Genomic DNA, 12,984 nt, shown 5'->3' with positions numbered 1-12,984 from the left:
GCGTTGTAGATATTTCCATGTTTATACAGATAGCGGTGAAGTTATTTCCATGTTCATACAGGTGGCGGTGTAGATATTTCCATGTTTATACAGATAGCAGTGTAGTTATTTCCATGTTTATAGAGATAGCAGTGTAGATATTTCCATTGATATACAGATAGCTGTGTAGATATTTGCATGTTCTTTCAGATAGCAGTGAAGATATTTCCATGTTCATACAGAGAGCGGTGTAGATATTTCCATGTTTACACAGATAGCGGTGTAGTTATTTCCATGTTCATACAGATAGCGGTGTAGATATTTCCATGTTCATACAGATAGCGTTGTAGATATTTCCATGCTCATAAGTCAGCGGTGTAGATATTTCCATGTTCATACAGATGGCATTGTAGATATTTACATGTTAATACAGATGGCGGTGTAGATATTTCCATGTTCATACAGGTGGCGGTGTAGATATTTCCATGTTTATACACATAGCAGTGTAGTTATTTCCATGTTAATAGAGATAGCAGTGCAGATATTTCCATTGATATACAGATAGCTGTGTAGATATTTGCATGTTCATAGACATAGCGGTATAGATATTTCCATGTTCATACAGATAGCGGTGTAGATATTTCCATGTTCATACAGATGGCGGTGTAGATATTTACATGTTCATAGAGATGGCGGTGTAGATATTTACATTTTTATGCAGATAGCGGTATGGATATTCCATGTTTATACAGATGGTGGTGTAGATATTTCCATGTTTATAGAGATGGCGGTCTAGATATTTCCTTGTTTATAGAGATAGTGGTGTAGTTATTTCCAAGTTTATAGAGACAGCGTTGTAGATATTTCCATGTTTATACAGATAGCGGTGAGGATATTTCCATGTTTATACAGATAGCGGTGTAGGTAGTCCATGTTTATACAGATAGCAGTGTAGATACTTCCGTGTTTATAGACATAGTGGTGTAGATAATTCCAATTTTATACAGATAGCAGTGTAGATAATTCCAAGTTCATACAGATAGCGGTGTAGATATTTCCTCGTTTATAGAGATGGCATAGTAGATATTTCCGTGTTCATACAGATGACGGTGTAGATATTTCCATGTTTATAGAGATGGCGGTGTAGATATTTTCATGTTTACACAGATGGCGGTGTAGATATTTCCATGTTTACACAGATAGCGGTGAGGACATTTCCATGTTTACACAGATAGCGGTGTGGATATTTCCAAGTTTATGCAGATAGCGGTGTAGATATTTCCATGTTTATACAGATAGCGGTGCGGATATTTCCATGTTTATGCAGATAGTGGTGCAGATATTTCCATGTTTATAAAGATAGCGGTGTAGATATTTCCAGCTTAATACAGATGTCGGTGTAGATATGTCCATGTTCGTACAGATGGCGGTGTAGATATTTCCATGTTCATCCAGATGCCGGTGAACATATATCCATGTTCATACAGATGGCGGTGAAGATATTTCCATGTTCATACTGATGGCGGTGTAGGTATTTCCATGTTCATACAAATGGCGGTGTAGATATTTCCATGTTCATAGAGATGGCGGTGTAGATATTTCCATGTTCATACAATTGGCGGTGTAGATATTTCCATGTTCATAGAGATGTTGGTGTAGATATTTCCATGTTTATACAGATAGCAGTGTAGATATTTCCATGTTTATAGAGATACCAGTGTGGATATTTCCATTGATATACAGATAGCTGTGTAGATATTTGCAAGTTCATACAGATAGCGGTGTAGATATTTCCATGTTCATACAGATAGCGGTGTAGATATTTCCATGTTCATACAGATAGCGGTGTAGATATTTCCATGTTCATACAGATAGCGTTGTATGTATTTCCATGTTCATACAGATAGCGGTGTAGATATTTCCATGTTCATACCAATAGCGGTGTAGACATTTCCATGTTCATACATTTAGCGGTGTAGATATTTCCATGTTCATACAGATGGCGGTGAAGATATTTACATGTTCATACAGATGGCGGTGTAGATATTTCCATGTTTGAACGGATGGCAGTGTAGATATTTCCATGTTCATACAGGTGGCGGTATAGATATTTCCATGTTTATACAGATAGCAGTGTAGTTATTTCCATGTTAATAGAGATAGCTGTGTAGATATTTCCATTGATATACAGATAGCTGTGTAGATATTTGCATGTTCATACAGATAGCGGTGTAGATATTTCCATGTTCGTACAGATAGCGGTGTAGATATTTCCATGTTCCTACAGTTAGCGGTTTAGATATTTCCATGTTCATACAGATGGCGGTGTAGATATTTACATGTTCATACAGATGGCGGTGTAGATATTTCCATGTTTATACAGATAGCAGTGTAGTTATTTCCATGTTTATAGAGATAGCAGTGTAGATATTTCCATTGATATACAGATAGCTGTGTAGGTATTTGCATGTTCATACTGAAAGCGGTGTAGATATTTCCATGTTCATACAGATAGCGGTGTAGATATTTCCATGTTCATACAGATAACGGTGTAGATATTTCCATATTCATACAGATAGCCGTGCAGATATGTCCATGTTCATACAGTTAGCGGTGTAGATATTTCCATGTTCATACAGTTGGCGGTGTAGATATTTACATGTTCATACAGATGGCGGTATAGATATTTCCATGTTCGTACCGATGGCGGTGTAGATATTTCCATGTTCATAGAGATGGCGGTGTAGATATTTCCATGTTTATGCAGATAGCGGTATAGATATTTCCATGTTTATACAGATGGTGGTGTAGATATTTCCATGTTTACAGAGATAGTGGTGTAGTTATTTCCAAGTTATAGAGACAGCGTTGTAGATATTTCCATCTTTATACAGATAGCGGTGAAGATATTTCCATGTTTATGCAGATAGCGGTGTAGATATTTCCATGTTTATACAGATAGCAGTGTAGATATTTCCATGTTTATAGAGATAGTGGTGTAGATAATTTCAATTTTATACAGAGAGCAGTGTAGTTATTTCCAAGTTCATACAGATATCGGTGTAGATATTTCCACGTTTATAGAGATGGCGGTGTAGATATTTCCATGTTCATACAGAGGACGGTGTAGATATTTCCATGTTTATTGGGATGGCGGTGTAGATATTTTCATGTTTACACAGATGTCAGTGTAGATATTTCCATGTTTACACAGATAGCGGTGTAGACATTTCCATGTTTACACAGATAGCGGTGTGGATATTTCCATGTTTATGCAGATAGCAGTGTAGATATTTCCATGTTAATAGAGACAGCGTTGTAGATATTTCCATGTTTATACAGATAGCCGTGAAGGTATTTCCATGTTTATACAGATAGCGGTGTAGACATTTCCATGTTTATACAGATAGCAGTGTAGATATTTCCATGTTTATAGAGATAGTGGTGTAGGTAATTTCAATTTTATACAGAGAGCAGTGTAGATATTTCCATGTTCATACAGATAGCGGTGTAGATATTTCCACGTCTATAGAGATGGCGGTGTAGATATTTCCATGTTCATACAGATGGCGGTGTAGATATTTCCATGTTTATACGGATGGCGGAGTAGAAATTTTCATGTTTACACTGCTGGCGGTGTAGATATTTCCATGTTTACACAGATGGCGGTGTAGACATGTCCATGTTTACACAGATAATGGTGTGGATATTTCCATGTTTTTGCAGATAGCAGTGTAGATATTTCCATGTTTATACAGATAGCGGTGCGGATATTTCCATGTTTATACAGATAGTTGGTCAGATATTTCCATGTTTATAGAGATAGCAGTGTAGATATTTCCATCTTAATACAGATGGCGTTGTAGATATGTCCATGATGGTACAGATGGCGGTGTAGATATTTCCATGTTCATACAGATGGCGGTGTAGATATTTCGAAGTTTATAGAGATAGCGCTGTAGTTATTTCCATATTTATAGAGAAATCTGTGTAGATATTTCCATGTATATTCAGATAGCTGTGTAGATATTTCCATGTTCATGCAGATAGCCGTGTAGATATTTCCATGTTCATCCAGATGCCGGTGCACATATATCCATGTTCATACAGATGGCGGTGAAGATATTTCCATGTTCATACAGATGGCGGTGTAGATATTTCCATGTTCATAGTGATTGCGGTGTATATATTTCCATGTTTATACAGATAGCAGTGTAGTTATTTCCATGTTTAAAGAGATAGCAGTGTAGATATTTCCAGTGATATACACATAGCTGTGTAGATATTTGCATGTTCATACAGATAACGGTGTAGATATTTCCATGTTCATACAGATAGCGGTGTAGATATTTCCATGGTCATACAGTTAGCGGTGTAGATATTTCCATGTTCATACAGATGGCGGTGTAGATATTTACATGTTCATACACATGGCGGTGTAGATATTTCCATGTTCGTACAGATGGCAGCGTAGATATTTCCATGTTCATACAGGTGGCGGTGTAGATATTTCCATGTTTATACAGATAGCAGTGTAGTTATTTCCATGTTTATAGAGATAGCTTTGTAGATATTTCCATTGATATACAGATAGCTGTGTAGATATTTGCATGTTCATACAGATAGCGGTGTAGATATTTCCATGTTCATACAGATAGCGGTTTAGATATTTCCATGTTCATACAGATAGCGGTGTAGATATTTCCATGTTCATACAGATATCGGTGTAGATATTTCCATGTTCATACAGATAGCGGTGTAGATATTTCCATGTTCCTACAGATGGCGGTGTAGATATTTCCATGTTTTTAGGGATGGCGGTGTAGATATTTTCATGCTTACACAGATGGCGGTGTAGATATTTCCATGTTTACACAGATAGCGGTGTAGACATTTCCATGTTTACACAGATGGCGGTGTGGGTATTTCCATGTTTATGCAGATAGCAGTGTAGATATTTCCATGTTTATACAGATAGCGGTGCGGATATTTTCATGTTTATACAGATAGTTGGGCAGATATTTCCATGTTTATACAGATAGCGGTGTAGATATTTCCATCTTAATACAGATGACGGTGTAGATATGTCCATGTTCGTACAGATGGCGGTGTAGATATTTCCATGTTCATACAGATGGCGGTGTAGATATTTCGAAGTTTATAGAGATAGCGCTGTAGATATTTCCACACTTATAGAGAAATCTGTGTAGATATTTCCATTTATATTCAGATAGCTGTGTAGATATCCATGTTCATGCAGATAGCGGTGTATATATTTCCATGTTCATCCAGATGCCGGTGCACATATATCCTTGTTCATACAGATGGCGATGAAGATATATCCATGTTCATACAGATGGCGGTGTTGATATTTCCATGTTCATAGAGATGGTGGTGTAGATATTTCCATGTTTATACAGATAGCGGTGAAGTTATTTCCATGTTTATAGAGATAGCAGTGTAGAAATTTCCATTGATTTAGAGATGGCGGTGTAGATATTTACATGTTCATTCAGATGGCGGTGTAGATATTTCCATGTTCATACAGATGGCGGTGTAGATATTTCCATGTTCATACAGATAGCGGTGTAGATATTTCCATGTTCATACCAATAGTGGTGTAGATATTTCCATGTTCAGTTAGCGGTGTAGATATATCCATGTTCATACAGATGGCGGTGTAGATATTTACATGTTCATACAGATGGCGTGGTAGATATTTCCATGTTCATACGGATGGAAGTGTAGATATTTCCATGTTCATACAGGTGGCGGTGTAGATATTCCCTGTTTATACAGATAGCAGTGTAGTTATTTCCATGTTTATAGAGATAGCAGTGTAGATATTTCCATTGATATACAGAAGGCTGTGTAGATATTTCCATGTTCATACATATAGCGGTGGAGATATTTCCATGTTCAAACAGATAACGGTGTAGATATTCCCATGTTCATGCAGATGGCGGTGTAGATATTTCCATGTTTATAGGGATGGCGGTGTAGATATTTTCATGCTTACACAGATGGCGGTGTAGATATTTCCATGTTTACACAGATAGGGTGTAGGCATTTCCATGTTTACACAGATGGCGGTGTGGATATTTCCATGTTTATGCAGATAGCAGTGTAGATATTTCCATGTTTATACAGATAGCGATGCGGATATTTCCATGTTTATACAGATAGTTGGGCAGATATTTCCATGTTTATAAAGATAGCGGTGTAGATATTTCCATCTTAATACAGATGGCGGTGTAGATATGTCCATGTTCGTACAGATGGCGGTGTAGATATTTCCATGTTCATACAGATGGCGGTGTAGATATTTAGAAGTTTATAGAGATAGCGCTGTAGATATTTCCACACTTATTGAGAAATCTGTGTAGATATTTCCATGTATATTCAGATAGCTGTGTAGATATCCATGTTCATGCAGATAGCGGTGTAGATATTTCCATGGACATCCAGATGCCGGTGTACATATATCCATGTTCATACAGATGGCGATGAAGATATTTCCATGTTCATACAGATGGCGGTGTAGATATTTCCATGTTCATACAAATGGCTTTGTAGATATTTCCCTGTTCATAGAGATGGCGGTGTAGATATTTCCATGTTCATACAAATAGCGGTGTAGATATTTCCATGTTCATAGAGATGGCGGTGTAGATATTTCCATGTTTATACAGATAGCAGCGTAGTTATTTCCATGTTTATAGAGATAGCAGTGTAGATATTTCCATTGATATACAGATTGCAGTGTAGATATTTGCATGTTCATACAGATAGCAGTGTGGATATTTCCATGTTCATACAGATAGCGGTGTAGATATTTCCATGTTCATACAGATAGCGGTGTAGATATTTCCATGTTCATACAGATAGCAGTGTAGATATTTCCATTTTCATACAGTTAGCGGTGTAGATATTTCCATGTTCATACAGATGGCGGTTTAGATATTTACATGTTCATACAGATGGCGGTGTAGATATTTCCATGTTCGTACGGATGGCAGTGTAGATATTTCCATGTTCATACAGGTGGCGGTGTAGATATTTCCATGTTTATACAGATAGCGGTGAAGATATTTCCATGTTTATAGAGATAGTGGTGTAGATAATTTCAATTTTATACAGAGAGCAGAGTAGATATTTCCAAGTTCATAAAGATAGCGGTGTAGATATTTCCACGTTTATAGAGATAGCGGTGTAGATATTTCCATGTTCATACAGATGGCGGTGTAGATATTTCCATGTTTATGGGGATGGCGGTGTAGATATTTTCATGTTTAAACAGATGGCGGTGTAGATATTTCCATGTTTACACAGATACCGGTGTAGACATTTCCATGTTTACACAGATAGCGGCGTGGATATTTCCATGTTTTTGCAGATAGAAGTGTAGATATTTCCATGTTTATACAGATAGCGGTGCGGATATTTCCATGTTTATACAGATAGTTGGGCAGATATTTCCATGTTTATACAGATAGCGGTGTAGATATTTCCATCTTAATACAGATGGCGGTGTAGATATGTCCATGTTTGTACAGATGGCGGTGTAGATATTTCCATGTTCATACAGATGGCGGTGTAGATATTTCGAAGTTTATAGAGATAGCGCAGTAGTTATTTCCATATTTATAGAGAAATCTGTGTAGATATTTCCATGTATATTCAGATAGCTGTGTAGATATTTCCATGTTCATGCAGATAGCGGTGTAGATATTTCCATGTTCATACAAATGGCGGTAAAGATATTTCCATGTTCATAGAGATGGCGGAGTAGATATTTCCATGTTTATACAGAAAGCGGTGTAGTTATTTCCATGTTTATAGAGATAGCAGTGTAGAAATTTCCATTGATATAGAGATGGCGGTGTAGATATTTCCATTGATATACAGATAGCTGTGTAGATATTTGCCTGTTCATACAGATAGCGGTGTAGATATTTCCATGTTCGTACAGATGGCGATGTAGATATTTCCATGTTCATACAGATAGCGGTGTAGGTATTTCCATGTTCATACAGATAGCGGTGCAGATATTTCCATGTTCATACAGTTAGCGGTGTAGATATTTCCATGTTCATACAGATGGCGGTGTAGATATTTACATGTTCATACAGCTGGCGGTATAGATATTTCCATGTTCGTACAGATGGCGGTGTAGATATTTCCATGTTCTTAGAGATGGCTTTGTAGATATTTCCATGTTTATACAGATAGCGGTATAGATATTTCCATTTTTTTACAGATGATGGTGTAGATATTCCTATGTTTTTAGAGATGGCGGTCTAGATATTTCCATGTTTACAGAGATAGTGGAGTAGTTATTTCCAAGTTTATAGAGACTGCGTTGTTGATATTTCCATGTTTATACAGATAGCGGTGAAGATATTTCCATGTTTATACAGATAGCGGTGTAGATATTTCCATGTTTATACAGATAGCAGTGTAGATATTTCCATGTTTATAGAGATAGTGATGTAGATAATTTCAATTTTATACAGAGAGCAGTGTAGATATTTCCAAGTTCATTCAGATAGCGGTGTAGATATTTCCACGTTTATAGAGATGGCGGTGTAGATATTTCCATGTTCATACAGATGGCGGTGTAAATATTTCAATGTTTATAGGGATGGCGGTGTAGATATTTTCATGCTTACACAGATGGCGGTGTAGATATTTCCATGTTTACACAGATAGCGGTGTAGACATTTCCATGTTCATACAGTTAACGGTGTAGATATTTCCATGTTCATACAGATGGCGGTGTAGATATTTACATGTTCATACACATGGCGGTGTAGATATTTCCTTGTTCGTACGGATGGCAGTGTATATATTTCCATGTTCATACAGGTGGCGGTGTAGATATTTCCATGTTCATTCAGATAGCGGTGCAGATATTTCCATGTTCATACAGTTAGCGGTGTAGATATTTCCATGTTCATACAGATGGCGGTGTAGATATTTACATGTTCTTACAGCTGGCGGTATAGATATTTCCATGTTCGTACAGATGGCGGTGTAGATATTTCCATGTTCTTAGAGATGGCTTTGTAGATATTTCCATGTTTATGCAGATAGCGGTATAGATATTTCCATTTTTTTACAGATGGTGGTGTAGATATTCCTATGTTTTTAGAGATGGCGGTCTAGATATTTCCATGTTTACAGAGATAGTGGAGTAGTTATTTCCAAGTTTATAGAGACTGCGTTGTTGATATTTCCATGTTTATACAGATAGCAGTGAAGATATTTCCATGTTTATACAGATAGCGGTGTAGATATTTCCATGTTTATACAGATAGCAGTGTAGATTTATCCATGTTTATAGAGATAGTGGTGTAGATAATTTCAATTTTATACAGAGAGCAGTGTAGATATTTCTAAGTTCATACAGATAGCGGTGTAGATATTTCCACGTTTATAGAGATGGCGGTGTAGATATTTCCATGTTCATACAGATGGCGGTGTAGATATTTCCATGTTTATAGGGATGGCGGTGTAGATATTTTCATGCTTACACAGATGGCGGTGTAGATATTTCCATGTTTACACAGATAGCGGTGTAGACATTTCCATGTTCATACGGTTAACGGTGTAGATATTTCCATGTTCATACAGATGGCGGTGTAGATATTTACATGTTCATACACATGGCGGTGTAGATATTTCCCTGTTCGTACGGATGGCAGTGTAGATATTTCCATGTTCAAACAGGTGGCGGTGTAGATATTTCCATGTTTATACAGATAGCAGTGTAGTTATTTCCATGTTTATAGAGATAGCTGTGTAGATATTTCCATTGATATACAGATAGCTGTGTGGATATTTGCATGTTCATACAGATAGCGGTGTAGATATTTCCATGTTCGTGTAGATAGCGGTGTAGATATTTCCATGTTCATACAGATAGCGGTGTAGATAATTCCATGTTCATACAGATAACGGTGTAGGTATTTCCATGTTCATACAGATAGCGGTGTAGATATTTCCATGTTCATACAGTTAGTAGTGAAGATATTTCCATGTTCATACTGATGGCGGTGTAGATATTTACATGTTCATACAGTTGGCTGTATAGATATTTTCATGTTCGTACAGATGGCGGTGTAGATATTTCCATGTTCATAGAGATGGCGCAGTAGATATTTCCATGTTTATACAGATAGCGGTGTAGTTATTTCCATGTTTATAGAGATAGCAGTGTAGAAATTTCCATTGATATAGACATGGCGATGTAGATATTTTCATGTTCATTCAGATGTCGGTGTAGATATTTCCATGTTCATACAGATAGCGGTGTCGATATTTCCATGTTCATACAGATAGCGGTGTAGATATTTCCATGTTCATACAGATAGCGGTGTAGATATTTCCAAGTTCATACAGATAGCGGTGTAGATATTTCCATGCTCATGCAGATAGCGGTGTAGATATTTCCATGTTCATACAGTTAGTGGTGTAGGGATTTCCATGTTCATACAGATGGCGGTGTAGATATTTACATGTTCATACAGATGGCAGTGTAGATATTTCCATGTTCATACAGATGGCGGTGTAGATATTTCCATGTTCATACAGATAGCGGTGTAGATATTCCCATGTTCATACAGATAGCGGTGCAGATATTTCCATGTTCATACAGTTAGCGGTGTAGATATTTCCATGTTCATACAGATGGCGGTGTAGATATTTACATGTTCATACACATGGCGGTGTAGATATTTCCATGTTCGTACGGATGGCAGTGTAGATATTTCCATGTTCATACAGATGGCGGTGAAGATATTTCCATGTTCATACAGATAGCGGCGTAGACATTTCCATGTTTACACAGATAGCGGTGTGGATATTTCCATGTTTTTGCAGACAGAAGTGTAGATATTTCCATGTTTATACAGATAGCTGTGCGGATATTTCCATGTTTATACTGATAGTTGGGGAGATATTTCCATGTTTATACAGATAGCGGTGTTGATATTTCCATCTTAATACAGATGGCGGTGTAGATATGTGCATGTTTGTACAGATGGCGGTGTAGATATTTCCATGTTCATACAGATGGCATCGTAGATATTTCGAAGTTTATAGAGATAGCGCTGTAGTTAATTCCATATTTATAGAGAAATCTGTGTAGATATTTCCATGTATATTCAGATAGCCGTGTAGATATTTCCATGTTCATGCAGATAGCGGTGTAGATATTTCCATGTTCATCCAGATTCCGGTGCACATATATCCATGTTCATACAGATGGCGGTGAAGATATTTCCATGTTCATACAGATGGTGGTGTAGATATTTCCATGTTCATACAAATGGCGATGTAGATAATTCCATGTTCATAGGGATGGCGGTGAAGATATTTCCATGTTCATACAAATGGCGGTGTTGATATTTCCATGTTCATAGAGATGGCTGTGTAGATATTTCCATGTTTATACAGATAGCAGTGTAGTTATTTCCATGTTTATAGAGATAGCAGTGTAGATATTTCCATTGATATACAGATAGCTGTTTAGATATTTGCATGTTCATACAGATAGCGCTCTAGATATTTCTATGTTCATACAGATAGCGGTGTAGATATTTCCATGTTCATACAGATAGCGGTGTAGATATTTCCATGTTCATACAGATAGCGGTGTAGATATTTCCATGTTCATACAGTTAGCAGTGTAGATGTTTCCATGTTCATAAGATGGCGGTGTAGATATTTACATGTTCATACAGATGGTGGTGTAGATATTTCCATGTTCATACAGAGGGCGGTGTAGATATTTCCAAGTTCATACAGATAGCGGTGTAGTTATTTCCATGTTTATAGAGATAGCAGTGTAGATATTTCCATTGATATACAGATAGCTGTTTAGATATTTGCATGTTTGTACAGTTAGCCGTCTAGATATTTCCATGTTCATACAGATAGCGGTGTACATATTTCAATGTTCATACAGATAGCGGTGTAGATATTTCCATGTTCATACAGATAGCGGTGTAGATATTTCCATGTTCATACAGACGACGGTGTAGATATTTACATTTTCATACAGATGGCGGTGTAGATATTTCCATGTTCATACAGATGGCGGTGTAGATATTTCCATGTTCATACAGATAGCGGTGTAGACATTTCCAAGTTTACACAGATTGCAGTGTGGATATTTCCATGTTTTTGCAGACAGAAGTGTAGATATTTCCATGTTTATACAGATAGCGGTGCGGATATTTCCATGTTTATACAGATAGCTGGGCAGATATTTCCATGTTTATACAGATAGCGGAGTTGATATTTCCATCTTAATACAAATGGCGGTGTAGATATGTCCATGTTTGTACAGATGGCGGTGTAGATATTTCCATGTTCATACAGATGGCGGTGTAGATATTTCGAAGTTTATAGAGATAGCGCTGTAGTTATTTCCATATTTATAGAGAAATCTGTGTAGATATTTCCATGTATATTTAGAGAGCTGTGTAGATATTTCCATGTTCATGCAGATAGCGGTGTAGATATTTCCATGTTCATCCAGATGCCGGTGCACATATATCCATGTTCATACAGATGGCGGTGAAGATATTTCCATGTTCATACAGATGGTGGTGTAGATATTTCCATGTTCATACAAATGGCGATGTAGATATTTCCATGTTCATAGGGATGGCGGTGTAGATATTTCCATGTTCATACAAATGGCGGTGTAGATATTTCCATGTTCATAGAGATGGCGGTGTAGATATTTCCATGTTTATACAGATAGCAGTGTAGTTATTACCATGTTTATAGAGATAGCAGTGTAGATATTTCCATTGATATACAGATAGCTCTTTACATATTTGCATGTTCATACAGATAGCGCTCTAGATATTTCCATGTTCATACAGATAGCGGTGTAGATATTTCCATGTTCATACAGAAAGCGGTGTAGATATTTCCATGTTCATACAGATAGCGGTGTAGATATTTCCATGTTCATACAGATAGCCGTGT

Source organism: Gorilla gorilla, chromosome 2, assembly GCF_029281585.2.
Source record: "Gorilla gorilla gorilla isolate KB3781 chromosome 2, NHGRI_mGorGor1-v2.1_pri, whole genome shotgun sequence".
NCBI lineage: Eukaryota > Metazoa > Chordata > Mammalia > Primates > Hominidae > Gorilla > Gorilla gorilla.
This window is presented reverse-complemented; position numbering follows the sequence as displayed.